Raw genomic sequence first — 23,198 nt, 5'->3', positions numbered from 1 at the left:
TCCCAAACCTTAACCCTTAACTTAACCATTCAGAATGAACACCTTAACATGATGTTTAACTCTATCCCAAACCTTAACCCTTAACTTAACCATTCAGAATGAACACCTTAACATGATGTTTAACTCTATCCCAAACCTTAACCCTTAACTTAACCATTCAGAATGAACACCTTAACATGATGTTTAACTCTATCCCAAACCTTAACCCTTAACTTAACCATTCAGAATGAACACCTTAACATGATGTTTAACTCTATCCCAAACCTTAACCCTTAACTTAACCATTCAGAATGAACACCTTAACATGATGTTTAACTCTATCCCAAACCTTAACCCTTAACTTAACCATTCAGAATGAACACCTTAACATGATGTTTAACTCTATCCCAAACCTTAACCCTTATCTTAACCATTCAGAATGAACACCTTAACATGATGTTTAACTCTATCCCAAACCTTAACCCTTAACTTAACCATTCAGAATGAACACCTTAACATGATGTTTAACTCTATCCCAAACCTTAACCCTTAACTTAACCATTCAGAATGAACACCTTAACATGATGTTTAACTCTATCCCAAACCTTAACCCTTAACTTAACCATTCAGAATGAACACCTTAACATGATGTTTAACTCTATCCCAAACCTTAACCCTTAACTTAACCATTCAGAATGAACACCTTAACATGATGTTTAACTCTATCCCAAACCTTAACCCTTAACTTAACCATTCAGAATGAACACCTTAACATGATGTTTAACTCTATCCCAAACCTTAACCCTTAACTTAACCATTCAGAATGAACACCTTAACATGATGTTTAACTCTATCCCAAACCTTAACCCTTAACTTAACCATTCAGAATGAACACCTTAACATGATGTTTAACTCTATCCCAAACCTTAACCCTTAACTTAACCATTCAGAATGAACACCTTAACATGATGTTTAACTCTATCCCAAACCTTAACCCTTAACTTAACCATTCAGAATGAACACCTTAACATGATGTTTAACTCTATCCCAAACCTTAACCCTTAACTTAACCATTCAGAATGAACACCTTAACATGATGTTTAACTCTATCCCAAACCTTAACCCTTAACTTAACCATTCAGAATGAACACCTTAACATGATGTTTAACTCTATCCCAAACCTTAACCCTTAACTTAACCATTCAGAATGAACACCTTAACATGATGTTTAACTCTATCCCAAACCTTAACCCTTAACTTAACCATTCAGAATGAACACCTTAACATGATGTTTAACTCTATCCCAAACCTTAACCCTTAACTTAACCATTCAGAATGAACACCTTAACATGATGTTTAACTCTATCCCAAACCTTAACCCTTAACTTAACCATTCAGAATGAACACCTTAACATGATGTTTAACTCTATCCCAAACCTTAACCCTTAACTTAACCATTCAGAATGAACACCTTAACATGATGTTTAACTCTATCCCAAACCTTAACCCTTATCTTAACCATTCAGAATGAACACCTTAACATGATGTTTAACTCTATCCCAAACCTTAACCCTTAACTTAACCATTCAGAATGAACACCTTAACATGATGTTTAACTCTATCCCAAACCTTAACCCTTATCTTAACCATTCAGAATGAACACCTTAACATGATGTTTAACTCTATCCCAAACCTTAACCCTTAACTTAACCATTCAGAATGAACACCTTAACATGATGTTTAACTCTATCCCAAACCTTAACCCTTAACTTAACCATTCAGAATGAACACCTTAACATGATGTTTAACCCTATCCCAAACCTTAACCCTTAACTTAACCATTCAGAATGAACACCTTAACATGATGTTTAACTCTATCCCAAACCTTAACCCTTAACTTAACCATTCAGAATGAACACCTTAACATGATGTTTAACTCTATCCCAAACCTTAACCCTTAACTTAACCATTCAGAATGAACACCTTAACATGATGTTTAACTCTATCCCAAACCTTAACCCTTAACTTAACCATTCAGAATGAACACCTTAACATGATGTTTAACTCTATCCCAAACCTCCCAAAACCATTCAGAATGAACACCTTAACATGATGTTTAACCCTCCCAAACCTAACCCTTAACCCATTCAGAATGAACACCTTAACATGATGTTTAACTCTATCCCAAACCTTAACCCTTAACTTAACCATTCAGAATGAACACCTTAACATGATGTTTAACTCTATCCCAAACCTTAACCCTTAACTTAACCATTCAGAATGAACACCTTAACATGATGTTTAACTCTATCCCAAACCTTAACCCTTAACTTAACCATTCAGAATGAACACCTTAACATGATGTTTAACTCTATCCCAAACCTTAACCCTTAACTTAACCATTCAGAATGAACACCTTAACATGATGTTTAACTCTATCCCAAACCTTAACCTTAACCCATTCAGAATGAACACCTTAACATGATGTTTAACCATTCCAAACCTTAACCCTTAACAACCATTCAGAATGAACACCTTAACATGATGTTTAACTCTATCCCAAACCTTAACCCTTATCTTAACCATTCAGAATGAACACCTTAACATGATGTTTAACTCTATCCCAAACCTTAACCCTTAACTTAACCATTCAGAATGAACACCTTAACATGATGTTTAACTCTATCCCAAACCTTAACCCTTAACTTAACCATTCAGAATGAACACCTTAACATGATGTTTAACTCTATCCCAAACCTTAACCCTTAACTTAACCATTCAGAATGAACACCTTAACATGATGTTTAACTCTATCCCAAACCTTAACCCTTAACTTAACCATTCAGAATGAACACCTTAACATGATGTTTAACTCTATCCCAAACCTTAACCCTTAACTTAACCATTCAGAATGAACACCTTAACATGATGTTTAACTCTATCCCAAACCTTAACCCTTAACTTAACCATTCAGAATGAACACCTTAACATGATGTTTAACTCTATCCCAAACCTTAACCCTTAACTTAACCATTCAGAATGAACACCTTAACATGATGTTTAACTCTATCCCAAACCTTAACCCTTAACTTAACCATTCAGAATGAACACCTTAACATGATGTTTAACTCTATCCCAAACCTTAACCCTTAACTTAACCATTCAGAATGAACACCTTAACATGATGTTTAACTCTATCCCAAACCTTAACCCTTAACTTAACCATTCAGAATGAACACCTTAACATGATGTTTAACTCTATCCCAAACCTTAACCCTTAACTTAACCATTCAGAATGAACACCTTAACATGATGTTTAACTCTATCCCAAACCTTAACCCTTAACTTAACCATTCAGAATGAACACCTTAACATGATGTTTAACTCTATCCCAAACCTTAACCCTTAACTTAACCATTCAGAATGAACACCTTAACATGATGTTTAACTCTATCCCAAACCTTAACCCTTAACTTAACCATTCAGAATGAACACCTTAACATGATGTTTAACTCTATCCCAAACCTTAACCCTTAACTTAACCATTCAGAATGAACACCTTAACATGATGTTTAACTCTATCCCAAACCTTAACCCTTAACTTAACCATTCAGAATGAACACCTTAACATGATGTTTAACTCTATCCCAAACCTTAACCCTTAACTTAACCATTCAGAATGAACACCTTAACATGATGTTTAACTCTATCCCAAACCTTAACCCTTAACTTAACCATTCAGAATGAACACCTTAACATGATGTTTAACTCTATCCCAAACCTTAACCCTTATCTTAACCATTCAGAATGAACACCTTAACATGATGTTTAACTCTATCCCAAACCTTAACCCTTAACTTAACCATTCAGAATGAACACCTTAACATGATGTTTAACTCTATCCCAAACCTTAACCCTTATCTTAACCATTCAGAATGAACACCTTAACATGATGTTTAACTCTATCCCAAACCTTAACCCTTAACTTAACCATTCAGAATGAACACCTTAACATGATGTTTAACTCTATCCCAAACCTTAACCCTTAACTTAACCATTCAGAATGAACACCTTAACATGATGTTTAACTCTATCCCAAACCTTAACCCTTAACTTAACCATTCAGAATGAACACCTTAACATGATGTTTAACTCTATCCCAAACCTTAACCCTTAACTTAACCATTCAGAATGAACACCTTAACATGATGTTTAACTCTATCCCAAACCTTAACCCTTAACTTAACCATTCAGAATGAACACCTTAACATGATGTTTAACTCTATCCCAAACCTTAACCCTTAACTTAACCATTCAGAATGAACACCTTAACATGATGTTTAACTCTATCCCAAACCTTAACCCTTAACTTAACCATTCAGAATGAACACCTTAACATGATGTTTAACTCTATCCCAAACCTTAACCCTTAACTTAACCATTCAGAATGAACACCTTAACATGATGTTTAACTCTATCCCAAACCTTAACCCTTAACTTAACCATTCAGAATGAACACCTTAACATGATGTTTAACTCTATCCCAAACCTTAACCCTTAACTTAACCATTCAGAATGAACACCTTAACATGATGTTTAACTCTATCCCAAACCTTAACCCTTAACTTAACCATTCAGAATGAACACCTTAACATGATGTTTAACTCTATCCCAAACCTTAACCCTTATCCATTCAGAATGAACACCTTAACATGATGTTTAACTCTATCCCAAACCTTAACCCTTAACTTAACCATTCAGAATGAACACCTTAACATGATGTTTAACTCTATCCCAAACCTTAACCCTTAACTTAACCATTCAGAATGAACACCTTAACATGATGTTTAACTCTATCCCAAACCTTAACCCTTAACTTAACCATTCAGAATGAACACCTTAACATGATGTTTAACTCTATCCCAAACCTTAACCCTTATCCATTCAGAATGAACACCTTAACATGATGTTTAACTCTATCCCAAACCTTAACCCTTAACTTAACCATTCAGAATGAACACCTTAACATGATGTTTAACTCTATCCCAAACCTTAACCCTTAACTTAACCATTCAGAATGAACACCTTAACATGATGTTTAACCCTATCCCAAACCTTAACCCTTAACTTAACCATTCAGAATGAACACCTTAACATGATGTTTAACTCTATCCCAAACCTTAACCCTTAACTTAACCATTCAGAATGAACACCTTAACATGATGTTTAACTCTATCCCAAACCTTAACCCTTAACTTAACCATTCAGAATGAACACCTTAACATGATGTTTAACTCTATCCCAAACCTTAACCCTTATCCATTCAGAATGAACACCTTAACATGATGTTTAACTCTATCCCAAACCTTAACCCTTAACTTAACCATTCAGAATGAACACCTTAACATGATGTTTAACTCTATCCCAAACCTTAACCCTTAACTTAACCATTCAGAATGAACACCTTAACATGATGTTTAACTCTATCCCAAACCTTAACCCTTAACTTAACCATTCAGAATGAACACCTTAACATGATGTTTAACTCTATCCCAAACCTTAACCCTTATCCATTCAGAATGAACACCTTAACATGATGTTTAACTCTATCCCAAACCTTAACCCTTAACTTAACCATTCAGAATGAACACCTTAACATGATGTTTAACTCTATCCCAAACCTTAACCCTTAACTTAACCATTCAGAATGAACACCTTAACATGATGTTTAACCCTATCCCAAACCTTAACCCTTAACTTAACCATTCAGAATGAACACCTTAACATGATGTTTAACTCTATCCCAAACCTTAACCCTTAACTTAACCATTCAGAATGAACACCTTAACATGATGTTTAACTCTATCCCAAACCTTAACCCTTAACTTAACCATTCAGAATGAACACCTTAACATGATGTTTAACTCTATCCCAAACCTTAACCCTTAACTTAACCATTCAGAATGAACACCTTAACATGATGTTTAACTCTATCCCAAACCTTAACCCTTAACTTAACCATTCAGAATGAACACCTTAACATGATGTTTAACTCTATCCCAAACCTTAACCCTTAACTTAATCAAATCAATCAATCAAATTTGATTTATAAAGCCCTTTTTACATCAGCCGTTGTCACAAAGTGCTGTACAGAAACCCAGCCTAAAACCCCAAACAGCAAGCAATGCAGATGTAGAAGCACGGTGGCTAGGAAAAACTCCCTAGAAAGGTAGAAACCTAGAGAGGAACCAGGCTCTGAGGGGTGGCCAGTCCTCTTCTGGCTGTACCGGTTGGAGATTATAAGAGTACATGGCCAAGATGTTCAAACATTTATAGATGACCAGCAGGGTCAAATAATATTAATCACAGTGGTTGTAGAGGTTGCAACAGGAAATGTCAGTTGGCTTTTCATAGCCGATCATTCAGAGATAGAGACAGCAGGTGCGGTAGAGAGAGAGTCGAAAACAGCAGGTCCGGGACAAGGTAGCACTTAACCATTCAGAATGAACACCTACACTTAATGTTTAACTCTATCCCAAACCTTAACCCTAAACCATTCAGAATGAACACCTAAACTTAATGTTTAACTCTATCCCAAACCTTAACCCTTAACCATTCAGAATGAACACCTAAACTTAAGGGTTAAGGTTTGGGATAGAGTTAAACATTAAGTGTAGGTGTTCATTCTGAATGGTTAAGGGTTAAGGTTTGGGATAGAGTTAAACATTAAGTGTAGGTGTTCATTCTGAATGGTTACTTAAGGTTTGGGATAGAGTTAAACATTAAGTGTAGGTGTTCATTCTGAATGGTTAAGGGTTAAGGTTTGGGATAGAGTTAAACATTTAGTGTAGGTGTTCATTCTGAATGGTTAAGATAAGGGTTAAGGTTTGGGATAGAGTTAAACATTAGAAGGTGTTCATTCTGAATGGTTAAGATAAGTTTAAGGTTTGGGATAGAGTTAAACATTAAGTTTAGGTGTTCATTCTGAATGGTTAAGATAAGGGTTAAGGTTTGGGATAGAGTTAAACATTATCTTAACCATTCAGAATGAACACCTACACTTAATGTTTAACTCTATTCCAAACCTTAACCCTTATCTTAACCATTCAGAATGAACACCTACACTTAATGTTTAACTCTATCCCAAACCTTAACCCTTAACCATTCAGAATGAACACCTAAACTTAATGTTTAACTCTATCCCAAACCTTAACCCTTATCTTAACCATTCAGAATGAACACCTACACTTAATGTTTAACTCTATCCCAAACCTTAACCCTTATCGTAACCATTCAGAATGAACACCTACACTTAATGTTTAACTCTATCCCAAACCTTAACCCTTAACCATTCAGAATGAACACCTAAACTTAATGTTTAACTCTATCCCAAACCTTAACCCTTAACCATTCAGAATGAACACCTACACTTAATGTTTAACTCTATCCCAAACCTTAACCCTTATCTTAACCATTCAGAATGAACACCTAAACTTAATGTTTAACTCTATCCCAAACCTTAACCCTTAACCATTCAGAATGAACACCTACACTTAACGTTTAACTCTATCCCAAACCTTAACCCTTATCTTAACCCTAAACCATTCAGAATGAACACCTAAACTTAATGTTTAACTCTATCCCAAACCTTAACCCTTATCTTAACCCTTATCTTAACCCTAAACCATTCAGAATGAACACCTAAACTTAATGTTTAACTCTATCCCAAACATTAACCCTTATCTTAACCCTTATCTTAACCCTAAACCATTCAGAATGAACACCTAAACTTAATGTTTAACTCTATCCCAAACCTTAACCCTTATCTTAACCCTTATCTTAACCCTAAACCATTCAGAATCCCATGACTCCTGATCTGAAGGTCGCATGTTCATTATTCGTTTTTATCTGTATTGTTGTGTATCACTTATTTTCTTTGGTGCAAATAAATTTAACCTAACCATATTCCCAGCGATAGACACTCATTTTTAATATTTGTTTTAGCCCTATCCCAAACCTTAATGATTAATTGATTATTTGAATCAGCTTTGTAGGCCTAGGGCAAAAACCACAATGTTCCCCCCTTTGAGAAACCCTAACTTAACCATTCGGAATGATGCGGAGCAGGAGCAGAACACCAGGGTGTCAAAATCTACAACAATTGATTTGGGAGCAACTTCGAAATTTGGCGTTTGAAGAAACATGGAAAAATGTTAGAATCTGAAGTTAAATTGGTAAAACTGTGAGATGTTGTTGGTTTTGCACTGGGCTCTGATGTCCAGATGTAGCAGGACAGAGGAGGACATACAGAGAGGGCTCTAAACGGTCTGAAAGGGAGCGATGGGAGCAGGGAGAGATGAGGTGTTTTAGATCAGCAGACCTTAAGGGTATTTCAGGACTACCTGTGGACATTCAGGACTAACTGAGGACATTCAGGACTAACTGAGGACATTCAGGACTACCTGAGGACATTCAGGACTACCTGAGGACATTCAGGACTACCTGAGGACATTCAGGACTAACTGAGGACATTCAGGACTAACTGAGGACATTCAGGACTAACTGAGGACATTCAGGACTAACTGAGGACATTCAGGACTAACTGAGGACATTCAGGACTAACTGAGGACATTCAGGACTAACTGAGGACATTCAGGACTACCTGAGGACATTCAGGACTACCTGAGGACATTCAGGACTACCTGAGGACATTCAGGACTACCTGAGGACATTCAGGACTAACTGAGGACATTCAGGACTAACTGAGGACATTCAGGACTACCTGAGGACATTCAGGTAGTCATTCAGGACTAACTGAGGACATTCAGGACTAACTGAGGACATTCAGGACTAACTGAGGACATTCAGGACTAACTGAGGACATTCAGGACTAACTGAGGACATTCAGGACTAACTGAGGACATTCATTTGACATGATCTGTGGGAATTGTGATGTAAATAGATATATATATATATATAGTATTATGTTACTAATACAAAATAATGTCTAGAGTAGACATTGTTTTATTTCTAAATGTTTTAGCATCAACTTTGGTAAGCACTACCTAGAGAAGTAAACAGACAGTCAAGTTAAGATCCAATGTGTTACCTGGCCTGGCCAGACTCAGGCAGGCTGTCAGTCATGTGGTCTCCCTCTGTGGTTCTATTTCCTTGTCAGAAACTGGTGTTTGACTTGCTTTATGACAGATGAGACATGGCCACTTCATGTTGGTTTGTCAGTTAGAGCTTCTGTTCAGGAAATTCACCTGGGAATCCACCTTAGGCATCGGGGACAGAAATACTGTGTGCGTGTGTGGGGTGGAGTGCAACATGAGCACGGGACCTTTGTTCCAGATTATTGTTGCTGTGTGTGTGTGTCTGTCTGGAATCCCCCTATCTCCCTCCCCAGTGCTGTGTCTCCTCTGACACAGATAAAGAATGCACTGCCGTTACTGTACTCTCACTTGGTATGCAAAAACACAACCCATTCACAGTGCTAGACGTACCCACATACACGCACAAACAGACACACACACAAACACACATGTGCGCACAGACACACACACGTCACATACACACACACACAGGCATGCTAACACATGCACACAGACATAAACACACAGGGGCACTCAAACACACATGTGCGCACAGACACACACACGTCACACACACACACAGGCATGCTAACACATGCACACAGACACACACACACAGGGGCACTCAAACACACATGCACACAGACACACTCAAACACACACACACACTCCTAGCAGGATTTCTCCCTTTTTTTCTGACACTAAAGGATGGTACCCACCAGTGACCAATAAACTAAGAGAGACTCGTTTAGACATGAAGATGCCCAGTTACAGGCAGAAGGGGCAGCCAAGCAGCCCAGGTACATACAACTCATTACTACACCTGACTCCCCTTAACTCATTCCAAACTACCAGGAACCTGAGAAATGCCGTCTCTGAATAGAAGAAGATATGACTATTCTGTCTCCATCACAGTCAGGATATGATTCATAGTCTGCTTTCTAACAGAGTATATGAGAGCTGAACTTGCATAAGGTACAAAAAAGGCCTTTATCCACTGATACTGGCAGTTGACGGTTTATGAGAATTTAACTTCTCTTTTATGTGTTGCATGCGTGTGTGTGTGGTGGTGCTGCTCCCCTCAGAGGCCCCCTGATATTTCCTGCCATTGAGTCCCACCTCTACCCCTCCACCATCCCCCTCTTAGTGAAAGGCTGACTCATGGACCACCCATCGGGTGGCGCAGAGGTGCAGATCAGGCTGACCCGGGGAGTAGCCGGGGGTTCGATGTTTGGTTGATTGTTTAATATTGACCTCAGCCTCCTGACACCTGATTGTCTGTCTCTGAGTGACAAGCCGATGTGTAAAGCTGTAGAGTTAAGCTGACGGCTTAGGAAAGAGGAAAAGAGATAACCAAGTGCTTTTTCCTCCCATCAAACTGAGGACTATCAACCTTTTGCTGTTGTCATAAGATACCTGCATAAGTAGCACATTGCGGGGGAAATGTTAAAAACCCCCCAAAATATTTTGGCACCTAAATCAAAAGCTTTGACATCTTGTTCCCCCACACCAGACCTAACCCCTAATGGTCTATTTCCTCAAAGCATATTTATAACAATATAGCGCCTCGTCATTCGAATTGATTTGTCCTGACTGTCTGTCCATTCATACCACGGCCAGTCATTGTAATGGGAATCAGACTGATTGGATTGTCCCATGAAAGCCCTTAAGCTAGGTTTCTTTCTCAGGCGTACACACACACACACACACACACACACACACACACACACACACACACACACACACACACAAATGCTCTCAGAGATGCATTGTGTGTGCTGTTGCTTCAGGGATAATTTATTCAGACTGATTGTTGTTACATATTTGCAGCTACCAGGATTAACTGTGGTCGTTGTAATACATAGGGGGAAGAGACATAGAGACAGGTGATAGTGTGGGTTATGTTTCTCAACATAGATGCTAATATTGGATCCTGTCAATATACCCTTTTATTGAGTTACAGGTCACATTTTATGACTTTAACTCTCATCCCATAGTTTCCCCTTAAACCAGACTGAATAGGAATAATGTTTTCCAATGGTGCATAAACAATGATGACACTACGCTGTCATTCTAATGATGCATCTAATACCTAAATATGTGCTCTTGCATAGCGTGTCATGAATACGCTACAGATATGCTATGGATATACTGTATTTCATTAATAACCTTTAATAAAGTTGTTCGGGATCTGTTCTAACATGTTCATCAAATGCTTCTGGATGTGTAATGAATGTGTTATGGACATGTAGTCAAAGTAATCTCTACCAATTCCTCTCTTCATTTTTCCTAGCCTGGTCCCAGATCTTTTTGGACTGTCTTGCCAACTCCTTTTGCTATTGTCACAGAGTTGGTAAAACAGTGAAAACAGATCTGGGACCAGGCTACACTTTTTCTGTCTGCCATGATTGTTGTGAGTAGCACGGCTCCACAACAAGTAGTGCCGTTGCCGTGGGAGTCATCTGGCCAATGAATTCCTCATGTTGGTAATGAATGACTTCCTCAAGTTGGTAACACCTAGTGACCGACCAGCCGACCACCGCTCAGGTCAGCTGGCTGCTTGCTGCTCCAACCCGCTGGCTTGCTCGCTAGCCTGCCTCATTCTGAATGTTCTTTGAATGTTCCCTAAGGATGAAGTAGCCTGGTCCAAGTTCTGTTCTGGTCATACAGCACAATAGGATCTGGTACCAGTCTACAGATAAATGATATCTGTGGCAGGTAGATGTGATTACTGTTACTCGGTGATGAGTCATACAAGCAATGATTTATTTATTTGACATTTTGCAGGATGACATCTCTTGATGTACAATCTCGTTTTCAAGAGTGTCAAAAAAATCAATACAATTCTTAGCAATAAGAATAATATGGCAACTACTGTCTAGTAATAACAACAATTAAATAATAATAATACAAATATAAAAACTAGCATAAAAAAGTTGTTGTACAACTACTAATAGGCCTACAACTAATAAAAACTACTGATACTACTAATACAACTAATAAAAACTACTGCTACTAATACAACTAATAAAAACTACTGATACTACTAATACAACTAATAAAAACTACTGATACTACTAATACAACTAATAAAAACTACTGATACTACTAATACAACTAATAAAAACTACTGATACTACTACTAATAAAACTACTGATACTACTACTAATACAACTAATGATACTACTAATACAACGAATAAAAACTACTGATACTACTAATACAACGAATAAAAACTACTGATACTACTAATACAACGAATAAAAACTACTGATACTACTAATACAACGAATAAAAACTACTGATACTACTAATACAACTAATAAAAACTACTGATACTACTAATACAACTAATAAAAACTACTGATACTACTAATACAACTAATAAAAACTACTGATACTACTACTAATACAACTAATGATACTACTAATACAACTAATAAAAACTACTGATACTACTACTAATACAACTAATAAAAACTACTGATACTACTAATACAACGAATAAAAACTACTGCTACTACTAATACAACTAATAAAAACTACTGCTACTACTACTAATACAACTAATAAAAACTACTGCTACTACTACTAATACAACTAATAAAAACTACTGATACTACTAATACAACTAATAAAAACTACTGCTACTAATACAACTAATAAAAACTACTGATACTACTACAACGAATAAAAACTACTGCTACTACTAATACAACTAATAAAAACTACTGATACTACTACTAATAAAACTACTGATACTACTACTAATACAACTAATAAAAACTACTGCTACTAATACAACTAATAAAAACTACTGCTACTACTACAACTAATAAAAACTACTGCTACTACTACTAATACAACTAATTAAAACTACTGCTACTACTACTAATACAACTAATAAAACTACTGCTACTACTACTAATACAACTAATAAAACTACTGCTACTACTACTAATACAACTAATAAAACTACTGGTGCTACTATTAATACAACAAGTAAAAACTACTGATACTACTACTAATACAACAAAGAAAACGATGTACCTAAACAATGTACTAGTACCGTACGATTGGCAGCACTCAATCAACACTTGAAGAGAATTAGATTTGGGACCGTTTGAGTGTGATTTGAATATCCCTTAATGAGCATGATTGCACGTCTTTCAGTTAAAGAATGAGTTGGTGTTCCCCACCAACAACATTCATTACATTTTTTTCAAGGAATAGAATCAAAACCGGGAACGAAAGTGACCTATACTGTTCCGGAACAGAACCGTCATTTTAAAAGCATGGTAACCGGTATCAGACCTCAGGAAAAGACCCAGATGCAGACAGTTCAGAATAACAAGAGTTTATTGCAACAACAGGGGGCAGGCAAGCGACAGGTCAAGGGCAGGCAGAGGTCAGTAATCCAAAGCAGAGTCCGAAAGGTACAGAACGACAGGCAGGGTTATTGTCAGGCAGCGGTCAGTAATCCAGGGCAGTATCACAAGGTACAAAACGGCAGGCAGGGTCAGGGCAGGCAGAATAGTCAAAACCGGGGAAACTAGAAAACAGAGACTATAGAAAGCAAGGATTATAGAAAACAGGAGTACGGGAAAATGCTGGTAGGCTTGACGAGACAAGACAAACTGGCAATAGACAAACAGAAAACACAGGTATAAATGCACAGAGGATAATGAGGAAAATGGGCGACACCTGGAGGGGGGTGACAACCGGTTAATTCTGTTCTTTTACGTTCCGGGCATTTTTTTCAGTCCCACAAAAAAATGCAACAAAGCGCCTATGCAAAGCCCTCTCTCTGTCGATTAGAAACTTATTCCAGTGTCTGTCTGCCTGCCCGCTGAAAATGTTCACCAGTGCGTGTAGACTACCTGCCCCTCCTAGCTGTAGCCTACTGATGTTACAAGTGTGATTCAGAAGATACGGAGAGAGATTTTTTATTTGAGAAGAATGGATCAACTTTTTCAATATTATGTAGTTAGGAATACTATAGAATCACATTTCACATTGGATATATTAACTACAGAAACGTAAGACAGGTTTTTAATTCTGGTCTGTCTCTGCACACACAAGCTTGTTAGCTAGCTAGCTTCTCTGGTCCAACGTTAAGCCAACTCTGAAGTTCAAAGTTATTAAAAGTTGCTCCTCCTTAGTATAATTCAGTGGGCCTAATTCCGATAATGCATGTCATCACAAGATGCCCATAGCATCAAGCCAAGCCTCCTCCTGCACCGTCTCTCGATCTCTCCTCACCTGCAGAATGTCAGTTGCGTCTCACACCCTACACGTGTCTTTCCGTCATGCATGTAAACAACTCACTCCGTAGCCAGCTCCATAGCAAGCTGCTGTATCCATACTGCATGATTGGTGAAGTAGTTTGTCGAGCTAAATGTAAAAAAAATTAAAAAAAATCAGAGGTTTATATTGTTCCTTTTCAAACCTCTGTAATCAGATGTTTTGTACATTTAGCTCAACATTAAATTACTTTTAACCTGTTCAGAACTTTATTTTGCTGGTCAGAAAAGTGGAACGGGATGAAAAAAGGTATGATTCTGTTCAGAACGAAACCATTGGAAAATATTGGTTCCAACCCTTGGTACTTTGTCTTGTTACGATCCAGACTTTGATTTGAAGCCAGTCGGATGCCCCTTTTGCTTATGAAATGATTGGTTTCTATTTCTCCATCATGAATTGCATGGTCGTGCAAGTAATGAAAAGAAATCAATGCATGTTTCTCTCTTGAGACCCAATACCTCAACAGCTCATTTTGGTTTGTGAGGATCGAGGAATAAAGAAAAGCTTTAAGAATTTCTCAGTCATAGCAGAGGATGAATCTCATGGAGGGTTTTGTCTGAATCCAGTCGTTTGTGTTCTCACTGCCAGACAATGTGCTTCCACTCTGAACAGACACTCGGGCAGCAACTCTGCTCAGTTTGGAAAGGGAAAACCCCACACAGCACGCAGGACAGCACGTGCATCCCTTTCTGGGAATGTTTAGATATCTCCTCAACGGTTCGAGGGGGGGGGGGTGACTTCCCTCTCTCTCCATGCTCCCAACTGCAGCGGGAGAAGGGGGTTGTCCCCAGACACACACACGAGGATATGAATACATGTACACACACACACACACACACACACACACACACACACAGACAGACGGATATGAGCACACGCACACAGTGGCTGAGAGCACAATGCACAGTGAACATCTTATTTGGTATTTCCTGTGTAACCACTACCAGGTAGCGCACGTCCTGCATTTCAGGCCCTGTCTCTATTAATTGTTGACGGGCTCCTGGCCATGTTCCAGGTGGGGAAAAGGGGGACTGATTGGGGGTGAGGGAGTCAGGAGTGGTAGGGAGGATATTAAAGCCGTGCCTGTACCAGCATTGAATAAAATAAAATGACAGCATATATGAGGAATTTTCCGACTAATGATGTGCGGATGTGGTAGCTAGGCTGGGGAAAGAGGCTGACTGTGCTGTCTTTGTTCGCTGAGAGAGGGCCCCATGCAGCATTCCTGTACGCTGTGCATACTTTAGCAACTGTTGCACTCTGTTTTTAACTGTATACAGTTTATGCTGCTGCTCTCTACTGTAAGCTTGTCACAAGCTGTATACAGTTAAAACTCTGACTTTAAATCTTCTTCCCTTCCTTGGCCTGCAGTCAGGGTATTGTTGTCTTCCTTGGCCTGCTGTCAGGGTATTGTTGTCTTTCTTGGCCTGCTGTCAGGGTATTGTTGTCTTTCTTGGCCTGCTGTCAGGGTATTGTTATCTTCCTTGGCCTGCAGTCAGGGTTTTGTTGTCTTTCTTGGCCTGCTGTCAGGGTATTGTTGTCTTCCTTGGCCTGCTGTCAGGGTATTGTTGTCTTCCTTGGCCTGCTGTCAGGGTATTGTTGTCTTTCTTGGCCTGCTGTCAGGGTATTGTTGTCTTTCTTGGCCTTCTGTCAGGGTATTGTTGTCTTTCTTGGCCTGCTGTCAGGGTATTGTTGTCTTCCTTGGCCTGCTGTCAGGGTATTGTTGTCTTCCTTGGCCTGCAGTCAGGGTTTTGTTGTCTTTCTTGGCCTGCTGTCAGGGTATTGTTGTCTTCCTTGGCCTGCTGTCAGGGTATTGTTGTCTTCCTTGGCCTGCTGTCAGGGTATTGTTGTCTTTCTTGGCCTGCTGTCAGGGTATTGTTGTCTTTCTTGGCCTGCTGTCAGGGTATTGTTGTCTTTCTTGGCCTGCTGTCAGGGTATTGTTGTCTTCCTTGGCCTGCAGTCAGGGTATTGTTGTCTTTCTTGGCCTGCTGTCAGGGTATTGTTGTCTTTCTTGGCCTTCTGTCAGGGTATTGATGTCTTTTTTGACCTGCTGTCAGGGTATTGTTGATGTCTTTCTTGGCCTGCTGTCAGGGTATTGTTGATGTCTTTCTTGGCCTGCTGTCAGGGTATTGTTGTCTTTCTTGGCCTGCTGTCAGGGTATTGTTGTCTTTCTTGGCCTGCTGTCAGGGTATTGTTGTCTTTCTTGGCCTGCAGTCAGGGTTTTGTTGTCTTTCTTGGCCTGCTGTCAGGGTATTGTTGTCTTTCTTGGCCTGCTGTCAGGGTATTGTTGTCTTTCTTGGCCTGCTGTCAGGGTATTGTTGTCTTTCTTGGCCTGCTGTCAGGGTATTGTTGTCTTTTTTGACCTGCTGTCAGGGTATTGTTGATGTCTTTTTTGACCTGCTGTCAGGGTATTGTTGATGTCTTTTTTGACCTGCTGTCAGGGTATTGTTGATGTCTTTCTTGGCCTGCTGTCAGGGTATTGTTGTCTGTCTTGGCCTGCTGTCAGGGTATTGTTGTCTTTCTTGGCCTGCTGTCAGGGTATTGTTGTCTTTCTTGGCCTGCTGTCAGGGTATTGTTGTCTTTCTTGGCCTGCTGTCAGGGTATTGTTGTCTTTTTGACCTGCTGTCAGGGTATTGTTGATGTCTTTTTTGACCTGCTGTCAGGGTATTGTTGATGTCTTTTTTGACCTGCTGTCAGGGTATTGTTGTCTTTCTTGGCCTGCTGTCAGGGTATTGTTGTCTTTCTTGGCCTGCTGTCAGGGTATTGTTGTCTTTCTTGGCCTGCTGTCAGGGTATTGTTGATGTCTTTCTTGGGCGGCTGTCAGGGTATTGTTGATGTCTTTCATGTAAATCGTCTTTTGAAAGAGCAAACGGGAAAAGGCGATTTGACTCTGGGGTCCGCTGAAAATAATGGTGTTTACAGGCCAACTGACTGCTCAGCTAAGAATGGCCTGCCTGGAGACACAACCATTGAAGAAGGAAGAGAGTTGAATTGAAAACTCCTGGACTACATCCCAAATGGCACCCTATCGCCTATTTAGTGTACTTCTTATGACCAGGTCCCAAGGGTCTGTAGTCTGCAGCTAGGCTTTGATTTGTGATGCAATGCAGACTTTTTCCTTGCATAATGTAAACAATAGTTAAGCCCAACAGCATGGGTGTGCTGTCAGTACTTTCTATCTGCACAGCCCATGTTTTGCATGGTGAAGTGTTCAATAAAGTACAGTACAGTAACTACTGTCTCTCTACAAGGCTTCCACTATTGCAGTCCAATGATTGCATAGGCAGGCCAAGAATTCTGCCTGGTCTGTCACATAGAAAGGGCAAACATATAGGGTCATGAGGTTTTTCTGGTCAGGGCCTAGTTACACATTATTACATATGACAGTTAGGGTCAGGAGGTTTCCCTGGACACATGACCTGACCAGGTAAATTTCTTGGCCCTAAAGCATTGGAAGAAACCTGCTGTCTATCTTTCTGTCTCCATTTTGTCCTTAGCCAAACATCTGGTGGATCAGGTCCCTTTAAAGGAGTCTTTGTGTCTGGCCCTGCATGGTAGAAACAATGTGTTAAAGGAGTCTGTCTGTCTGTCTGTCTGTCTGTCTGGGGGCCCTGCATGGTAGAAACAATGTGTTAAAGGAGTCTGTCTGTCTGTCTGTCTGGGGGCCCTGCATGGTAGAAAACAATGTGTTAAAGGAGTCTGTCTGTCTGGGGGCCCTGCATGGCAGAAAACAATGTGTTAAAGGAGTCTGTCTGTCTGTCTGTCTGGGGGCCCTGCATGGTAGAAACAATGTGTTAAAGGAGTCTGTCTGTCTGTCTGTCTGGGGGCCCTGCATGGTAGAAACAATGTGTTAAAGGAGTCTGTCTGTGTGTCTGTCTGGGGGCCCTGCATGGTAGAAAACAATGTGTTAAAGGAGTCTGTCTGTCTGTCTGGGGGCCCTGCATGGCAGAAAACAATGTGTTAAAGGAGTCTGTCTGTCTGTCTGGGGGCCCTGCATGGTAGAAAACAATGTGTTAAAGGAGTCTGTCTGTCTGTCTGGGGGCCCTGCATGGCAGAAAACAATGTGTTAAAGGAGTCTGTCTGTCTGTCTGTCTGGGGGCCCTACATGGTAGAAAACAATGTGTTAAAGGAGTCTGTCTGTCTGTCTGTCTGGGGGCCCTGCATGGCAGAAAACAATGTGTTAAAGGAGTCTGTCTGTCTGTCTGGGGGCCCTGCATGGTAGAAAACAATGTGTTAAAGGAGTCTGTCTGTCTGTCTGTCTGGGGGCCCTGCATGGCAGAAAACAATGTGTTAAAGGAGTCTGTCTGTCTGTCTGGGGGCCCTGCATGGTAGAAAACAATGTGTTAAAGGAGTCTGTCTGTCTGTCTGTCTGTCTGGGAGCCCTGCATGGCAGAAAACAATGTGTTAAAGGAGTCTGTCTGTCTGTCTGTCTGGGGGCCCTGCATGGTAGAAAACGATGTGTTAAAGGAGTCTGTCTGTCTGTCTGTCTGGGGGCCCTGCATGGTAGAAAACAATGTGTTAAAGGAGTCTGTCTGTCTGTCTGGGGGCCCTGCATGGTAGAAAACAATGTGTTAAAGGAGTCTGTCTGTCTGTCTGGGGGCCCTGCATGGCAGAAAACAATGTGTTAAAGGAGTCTGTCTGTCTGTCTGGGGGCCCTGCATGGTAGAAAACAATGTGTTAAAGGAGTCTGTCTGTCTGTCTGTCTGGGGGCCCTGCATGGTAGAAAACAATGTGTTAAAGGAGTCTGTCTGTCTGTCTGGGGGCCCTGCATGGCAGAAAACAATGTGTTAAAGGAGTCTGTCTGTCTGTCTGGGGGCCCTGCATGGTAGAAACAATGTGTTAAAGGAGTCTGCCTGTCTGTCTGTCTGTCTGTCTGTGGGCCCTGCATGGTAGAAAACAATGTGTTAAAGGAGTCTGTCTGTCTGTCTGGGGGCCCTGCATGGTAGAAAACAATGTGTTAAAGGAGTCTGTCTGTCTGTTTCTACCATGCAGGGCCCCCGGACAATGTGCCATCAGGACCAGGGTTTCTGTGCCTGTGTTTCAAATGGCCCTATTCCCTATGTAACACACTGTTTTAAAAGTACCCAATTGATACCTGACTCAAGTAAAAGTCACCCAGTAAAATACCACTTGAGTAAAAGTCTAAAAGTATTTAGTATTTTAAATATACTTAAGTATCAAAAGTAAATGTAATTGCTCAAATATACTTACACTCAGACATAATTTACAAATTAAGCATTTGTGTTTAGTGAGTCCACCAGATCAGAGGCAGTAGGGATGACCAGGGATGTTCTCTTGATAAGTGTGTGAGTTGGACCATTTTCTGTCCTGCTAAGCATTCAAAATGTAACGAGTACTTTTGGGTGTCAGGAAAAATGTAAAAAGAACATTATTTGCTTTAGGAATGTAGTGGAGTAAAAGTAGAAGTTGTCAAAAATATAAATAGTCAAGTAAATGCTTGGTCATTGAGGCTTGCCTTGGAGGATCCACTGTTCTGCCTGCCTGCTCTCTGTTCTGCCTGTTCTGCCTTCCTGCCTGCTCTCTGTTCTGCCTGTTCTGCCTGTTCTGCCTTCCTGCCTGCTCTCTGTTCTGCCTGTTCTGCCTTCCTGCCTGCTCTCTGTTCTGCCTGTTCTGCCTGTTCTGCCTTCCTGCCTGCTCTCTGTTCTGCCTTCCTGCCTGCTCTCTGTTCTGCCTGTTCTGCCTTCCTGCCTGCTCTCTGTTCTGCCTGTTCTGCCTGCCTGCCTGCTCTCTGTTCTGCCTGTTCTGCCTGCCTGCTCTCTGTTCTGCCTGTTCTGCCTTCCTGCCTGCTCTCTGTTCTGCCTGTTCTGCCTTCCTGCCTGCTCTCTGTTCTGCCTGTTCTGCCTTCCTGCCTGCTCTCTGTGCTGCCTGCTCTCTGTTCTGCCTTCCTGCCTGCTCTCTGTTCTGCCTTCCTGCCTGCTCTCTGTTCTGCCTTCCTGCCTGCTCTCTGTTCTGCCTTCCTGCCTGCTCTCTGTTCTGCCTTCCTGCCTGCTCTCTGTTCTGCCTTCCTGCCTGCTCTCTGTTCTGCCTTCCTGCCTGCTCTCTGTTCTGCCTGCCTGCCTGCTCTCTGTTCTGCCTGTTCTGCCTTCCTGCCTGCTCTCTGTTCTGCCTTCCTGCCTGCTCTCTGTTCTGCCTTCCTGCCTGCTCTCTGTTCTGCCTTCCTGCCTGCTCTCTGTTCTGCCTTCCTGCCTGCTCTCTGTTCTGCCTTCCTGCCTGCTCTCTGTTCTGCCTTCCTGCCTGCTCTCTGTTCTGCCTTCCTGCCTGCTCTCTGTTCTGCCTTCCTGCCTGCTCTCTGTTCTGCCTGCCTGCCTGCTCTCTGTTCTGCCTGTTCTTCCTGCCTGCTCTCTGTTCTGCCTGTTCTGCCTTCCTGCCTGCTCTCTGTTCTGCCTGTTCTGCCTGCTCTCTGTTCTGCCTTCCTGCCTGCTCTCTGTTCTGCCTTCCTGCCTGCTCTCTGTTCTGCCTTCCTGCCTGCTCTCTGTTCTGCCTGTTCTGCCTTCCTGCCTGCTCTCTGTTCTGCCTTCCTGCCTGCTCTCTGTTCTGCCTTCCTGCCTGCTCTCTGTTCTGCGTGCCTGCCATTTATTATCCAGTGTGCAGCAGAGAGAGAGAGTTGGGCCGGACGGGATGAATCCTTTCAGCAGAAAGGAATGCCCAGAATGTTGTCCTTTAATCTGGAGTCAGCCAGCCAGGCTGCTTTATCTGACCGCCTCTGTTCTGTTAGCAGGCAAGCAGCAGCTTCACACAAGCAGAGCTAAAGGAGAGGCCTGCCTACCTGTCTGTCAGTCAGGGGAGGGAGGGAGCGAGCAAAGAGAGGGGGAGGAGAGGAGGGACAGAGGGGAGAAAAATAGTGGCTACAGAGGGAGGAAAGGAGGGACAGTATGGAGAAAAATAGTTTCTAGTGAGGGAGGAAAGGAGGGACAGTACAGAGAAAAATAGTTTCCGTTTCTAGAGAGGGAGGAAAGGAGGGACAGTACGGAGAAAAATAGTTTCTAGAGAGGGAGGAAAGGAGGGACAGTAGGGAGAAAAATAGTGGCTACAGAGGGAGGAAAGGAGGGACAGTACGGAGAAAAATAGTTTCTAGTGAGGGAGGAAAGGAGGGACAGAGGGGAGAAAAATAGTGGCTACAGAGGGAGGAAAGGAGGGACAGTACGGAGAAAAATAGTTTCTAGAGAGGGAGGAAAGGAGGGACAGTATGGAGAAAAATAGTTTCTAGTGAGGGAGGAAAGGAGGGACAGAGGGGAGAAAAATAGTTTCTAGTGAGGGAGGAAAGGAGGGACAGTACAGAGAAAAATAGTTTCCGTTTCTAGAGAGGGAGGAAAGGAGGGACAGTGGGGAGAAAAATAGTTTCTAGTGAGGGAGGAAAGGAGGGACAGTACAGAGAAAAATAGTTTCCGTTTCTAGAGAGGGAGGAAAGGAGGGACAGTACGGAGAAAAATAGTTTCTAGAGAGGGAGGAAAGGAGGGACAGTATGGAGAAAAATAGTGGCTACAGAGGGAGGAAAGGAGGGACAGTATGGAGAAAAATAGTGGCTACAGAGGGAGGAAAGGAGGGACAGTATGGAGAAAATAGTGGCTACAGAGGGAGGAAAGGAGGGACAGTATGGAGAAAAATAGTTTCTAGAGAGGGAGGAAAGGAGGGACAGTACGGAGAAAAATAGTTTCTAGAGAGGGAGGAAAGGAGGGACAGTACGGAGAAAAATAGTTTCTAGAGAGGGAGGAAAGGAGGGACAGTACAGAGAAAAATAGTTTCTAGTGAGGGAGGAAAGGAGGGACAGTATGGAGAAAAATAGTTTCTAGTGAGGGAGGAAAGGAGGGACAGTACGGAGAAAAATAGTTTCTAGAGAGGGAGGAAAGGAGGGACAGTATGGAGAAAAATAGTTTCTAGAGAGGGAGGAAAGGAGGGACAGTACGGAGAAAAATAGTTTCTAGAGAGGGAGGAAAGGAGGGACAGTACGGAGAAAAATAGTTTCTAGAGAGGGAGGAAAGGAGGGACAGTATGGAGAAAAATAGTTTCTAGAGAGGGAGGAAAGGAGGGACAGTACGGAGAAAAATAGTTTCTAGAGAGGGAGGAAAGGAGAGAAAGTGAAATGGGGGATATTTTATGAGTTTGATTTTTTTTTTAATGTACCAAGTTAAATGAGTATAGCCTTGACTCATGTTTTTTCTTAAAAGAGCAATCTGGTATTCAAACAACAAACAAATCAATCAATCAAATGTATTTTATCAAGACATTTTTACATCAGTAGTTGTCACAAAGTGCTTTACCGATACCCAGCCTAGAACCCCAAACAGCAAGCAATGCAGAGGCAGAAGCACAGTGGCTAGGAAAAAGTACCTAGAAAGGCAGGAACCTAAGGAAGAAACCTAGAGAAGAACCAGGCTCTGAGGCGAGGCCAGTCCTCTTCTGGCTGTGGCGGGTGGAGATTATAACAGTACATGCCCATTAAGGCCAGATCATTCTTCAAGACGTTCAAACGTTCATAGATGACCAGCAGGGTCAAATTATAACCACATTGGTTATACAGGGTGCAACAGGTCAGCACCTCAGGAGTAAATGTCAGTTGGCTTTTCATAGCAGAGCATTCAAAGGTCGACACAGCAGGTCCACAGGAAGGGGAGCGAGAGGGAGTGAGGGAGAAAGAGAGAGGGGAGAAAAAGCAGGTCCACAGGAAGGAGAGGGAGGGAGGGAGTGAGGGAGAAAGAGAGAGGGAGAAAAAGCAGGTCCACAGGAAGGAGAGGGAGGGAGGGAGGAGGGAGAAAGAGAGAGGGGAGAAACAGCAGGTTCACAGGAAGGAGAGAGAGGGA

The 23,198-nt window shown here is 41.3% G+C and overlaps 1 protein-coding gene across 1 annotated transcript in view; it reads left to right on the top strand.

The window, feature by feature from the left end:
• LOC135551790 (cyclin-dependent kinase 6-like) overlaps positions 1–23,198 on the top strand; it is an 88,078-nt gene that overhangs the window by 24,361 nt on the left and 40,519 nt on the right. The gene's annotated exons all lie outside the window — the stretch shown is intronic.

Source organism: Oncorhynchus masou, chromosome 13, assembly GCF_036934945.1.
Source record: "Oncorhynchus masou masou isolate Uvic2021 chromosome 13, UVic_Omas_1.1, whole genome shotgun sequence".
In the NCBI taxonomy this organism is placed as follows: Eukaryota; Metazoa; Chordata; class Actinopteri; order Salmoniformes; family Salmonidae; genus Oncorhynchus; species Oncorhynchus masou.
The sequence above is the reverse complement of the archived record's forward strand: the minus strand, read 5'-3'. Positions and strand labels throughout refer to the sequence as shown.